General features: G+C 35.4%; 1 non-coding gene across 1 annotated transcript; it reads left to right on the plus strand.

The window, feature by feature from the left end:
* The first annotated feature begins 2,235 nt into the window (after positions 1–2,235).
* LOC130959545 (small nucleolar RNA R71) lies at positions 2,236–2,339 on the plus strand. The gene has a single exon (XR_009078618.1). It is a non-coding gene; the product is annotated as a small nucleolar RNA R71 (small nucleolar RNA).
* Positions 2,340–4,643: the final 2,304 nt, after the last annotated feature.

A 4,643-nucleotide genomic window follows, 5' to 3' on the forward strand; every position in this document is an offset into this window, starting at 1 on the left:
ATTTGATTGGTGAGTGAAAGAGAGAGAGAGAGAGAGGTAGGATAGGTGGGGATCCTGTGGGGTCCACAGATCCTGAGGGGTCAAGAATTTCATCCCTGCTCTTTTTAGGCGTGCAAAACGCCCTTACTGTGCAATCCTGGCGTTTAACGCCAGATTGCTGCTTGTTTCTGGCGTTAAGCACCAGCTTTTATTCCTTTCCTGGCATTAAACGCCAGGCTGCAACCTGTTTCTGGCATTTAACGCCAGATTGTAGCCTGTTTCTGGCGTTTAACGCCAGTTTGGTGCTTGTTTCTGGCGTTTAACGCTCAGAATGGTACCAGACTGGGCGTTAAACGCCCATTCTGCTACCCTTACTGGCGTTTCCAGGGTATGCTATTTTTAATGCTATTTTTTATTTTTTCTTTGATTTTTGTAGTTATTTTTGTGACTCCATATGATCATCAACCTAAAAAAATGAAATAACATAGATAAATAAAATTGGGTTGACTCCCAATAAGCGCCTCTTTAATGTCAATAGCTTGACAGTAAGCTCTCATGGAGCTTCACAGATGTTCAGAGCATTGTTGGGACCTCCCAACGCCAAACTTATAGTTTGAATGTGGGGGTTCAACACCAAACTTAGAGTTTGGTTGTGGCCTCCCAACACCAAACTTAGAGTTTGATTGTGGGGCTTTGTTTGACTTTGCATTGAGAGAAGCTTTCCTTGCTTCCTCTCCATGGTTACAGAGGAAGATCCTTGAGTTTTAAACACAAGGTAGTCCTCATGCAATTGAAGGATCAACTCTCCTCTGTCCACTTCAATCACAGCTTTTGCTGTGGCTAGGAAGGGTCTTCCAAGGATGATGGATTCATCCTCATCCTTCCCGGTGTCTAAGATTATGAAATCAGCAGGGATGTAAAGGCCTTTGACCTTTACTAGTACATCCTCTACCTGTCCATAAGCCTTTTTCATGGATTTTCTACCATCTCTAATGAGAATTTGGCAGCCTGTACCTCAAAGATTCCCAGTTTCTCTATTACAGAGAGTGGCATTAAGTTTATGCCTGACCCCAGGTCACACAGAGCCTTCTCAAAGGTCATGGTGCCTATGGTACAGGGAATTAAGAATTTACCAGGATCCTGTTTCTTTTGAGGTAATGTCTGCCTAACCAAGTCATTCAGTTCATTGGTGAGCAAGGGGGGTTCATCCACCCAAGTCTCATTACCAAATAACTTGGCATTCAGCTTCATGATTGCTCCAAGGTACTTAGCAACTTACTCTTCAGTAATATCTTCATCCTCTTTAGAGGAGGAATACTCATCAGAGCTCATGAATGGCAGAAGTAGGTTCAATGGAATCTCTATGGTCTCTAGATGAGTCTCAGATTCCATTGGTTCCTCAAATGGGAACTCCTTTTCATCCAGAGGATGTCCCATGAGGTATTTCTCACTGGGATTCACGTCCTCCTTCTCCACTCTAGGTTCGGCCACACCAAGTAAGGTTATGGCCTTGCACTCTCTTTTTGGATTCTCTTCTGTATTGCTTGGGAGAGTACTAGGAGGAGTTTCAGTGACTCTTTTACTCAATTGGCCCACTTGTGCCTCCAAATTTCTAATTGAGGACCTTGTTTCATTCATAAAACTTAGAGTGGCCTTAGATAGATCAGAGACTATGTTTGCTAAGCTATAGGGGCTCTGCTCAGAGTTCTCTGTCTGTTGCTGAGAGGATGATGGAAAAGACTTGCTATCGCTAAACCTGTTTCTTCCACCATTATTAAAGCCTTGTTGGGGCTTTTGTTGATCCTTCCATGAGAAATTTGGATGATTTCTCCATGAGGGATTATAGGTGTTTCCATAGGCTTCACCCATGTAATTCACATCTGCCATTGCAGGGTTCTCAGGATCATAAGCTTCTTCCTCAGAAGATGCCTCTTTAGTACTGTTGGATGCATTTTTCAATCCATTCAAACTCTGAGAAATCAAATTGACTTGTTGAGTTAACATTTTGTTCTGAGCCAATATGGCATTCAGAACATCAATTTCAAGAACTCTCTTCCTCTGAGGCATCCTATTACTCACATGATTCTTTTTAGAAGTGTACATGAACTGTTATTTGCAACCATGTCAATGAGTTCCTGAGCTTCTACAGGCATTTTCTTCAGGTGAATAGATCCACCTGTAAAATGGTCCAATGACATCTTAGACATTTCAGACAGACTGTCATAAAATATATCCAGGATGGTCCATTCTGAGAGTATGTCAGAAGGACACTTTTTGGTCAGTTTCTTGTATCTCTCCCAAGCTTCATAGAGGGATTCACCTTTTTTCTGTTTGAAGGTTTGAACATCCACTCTAAGCTTGCTAAGCTTTTGAGGAGGAAAGAACTTGGCTAAGAAAGCTGTGACCAGCTTATCCCAAGATTTCAGGCTATCTCTAGGTTGAGAGTCCAACCATGTTCTAGCTCTATCTCTTACAGCAAAAGGGAAAAGCATAAGCTTATAGACCTCAAGATCAACTCTATTAGTCTTACAGTATCACAGATCTGCAAGAATTCAGTTAAGAACTGAAAAGGATCTTCTGATGGAAGTCCATGAAACTTGCAATTCTATTGCATCAGAGAAACTAATTGAGGCTTTAGCTCAAAATTGTTTGCTCCAATGGCAGGGATTGAGATGCTTCTTCCATGGAGGTTGGAATTTGGTGCAGTAAAGTCATCAAGCATCTTCCTTGCATTGTTATTAAGTTCGGCCATGTCCTCTTTTTCGAGATTCTCTATAAGGTTTTCTCTGGATTGTTGTGCTTTAGCTTCTCTTAGCTTCTTCTTCAGAGTCCTTTCAGGTTCAAGATCTGCTTCAACAAGAATGTCCTTGTCCTTGCTCCTGCTCATATGAAAAAGAAGATGACAGAAAAGGAAGAGGAATTATCTATGTCCTTGTCCTTGCTCCTGCTCATATGAAAAAGAAGATGACAGAAAAGGAAGAGGAATTATCTATGTCACAGTATAGAGATTCCTTTATGTGAGTAGAAGAGAAGAAGAATAGAAGAGGAAAAAAATTTGAACACAGAGAGAGAAGAGATGAGGGTTCGAATTTTGAGTAGAAGAGAAGTGTTAGTAAATAAATAAATAAATAGAAGGAGATGAGAGAGAGGAGTTTTCGAAAATTAATTTTAAGAAAAGGAAATTATTTTTGTTTTTATTTTAATTTTAAGTTAGAATTCGAAAACTAAGAGAAAAAATAAAATTAAAATTAAAATTTGAAACAATTAGTTAATTAAAAGAATTTTGAAAAAGAGGGAGGTAATTTTCGAAAATTAGAGAGAGAAAAGTAGTTAGGTGGTTTTCAAAAAGATAAGAAATAGTAAAACAAACAAAAAGTCAATTAGTTAGTTGAAAAAGATTTGAAAATCAATTTTGAAAGATAAGAAGTTAGAAAAGATTTTGAAATTGATTTTGAAAAAGATATGATGTGAAAAAGATATGTTTGAAAAGATATGATTGAAATTTATTTTGAAAAAGATTTGAAAGAAAAAAATAAAAAGATTTGATTTTTGAAATTAAAATTGATTACTTGACTAACAAGAAAGTAACAAACTTGAAATTTTTGAATCAATCACATTAGTTGTTAGTAAAGTTTTCAAAATTTTGAAATGAAATTAAGAAAAAGATTTTGAAAGACAATTTTTAAAATTTTCGAAAATAATAACAAAAAAATGAAAAAGATTTGATTTTTTAAAAAGTTTTGAAAAGATAAGATTTTTAAAATTGAAATCTTGACTTGACTAACAAGAAACAACTTATTTTAAAAATTTTTGACTAAGTCAACCCAAAGATTTCGAAAATTATTAATAAAATAAGGAAAAGATATTTTTTATTTTTTTTGAAATTAATGAGGAAGGAGAAAAACCACAAAATGACTCAAGACATGAAAATTTTGGATTAAAACAAATGATGCATGCAAGAACACTATGAATGTCAAGATGAACACCAAGAACACTTTGAAGATCATGATGAACACAAAGAACTTATTTTTGGAAAATTTTTAAGAAAAGAAAAATATGCAAGACACCAAACTTAGAAATTTTTCATGTTTAGACACTAACAAACTAAAAATGCATATGAAAAACAAGGTAAGACACAAAACAAGAAAATATGAAGATCAAACAAGAAAACTTACCAAAAACAACTTGAAGATCATGAAGAACACCATGCATGAGTTTTCGAAAAATTTTGAGAAAAATAAAAATAAAAATATGCAATTGACACCAAACTTAAAAATTGACTCTAAACTCAAACAAGAAACACAAAATATTTTTGGTTTTTATGATTTTATAAATTTTTTAGTTTTTTTCGAAAATTATTTTGGGAGGAACGAAAAAAAAAAGAAGAAAAAAATTTTTGAAAGATTTTTGAAAACTTTTTGAAAAGAAAATAAAGGTTGAAACAAGGAAAAAATTACCTAATCTGAGCAACAAGATGAATCGTTAGTTGTCCAAACTCGAACAATCTCCGGCAACGGTGCCAAAAACTTGGTGCACGAAATTGTGATCTCAATGGCGCCAACAACTTGGTACGCACAATTGTAATATCATTCTTTTTCACAATTGTAAAATGGTTATGGAGTTTTAATAATTAAAATATAAATAAAACATAAAATAAAGATAGA

Source organism: Arachis stenosperma, chromosome 10 (assembly GCF_014773155.1).
Source record: "Arachis stenosperma cultivar V10309 chromosome 10, arast.V10309.gnm1.PFL2, whole genome shotgun sequence".
NCBI lineage: Eukaryota > Viridiplantae > Streptophyta > Magnoliopsida > Fabales > Fabaceae > Arachis > Arachis stenosperma.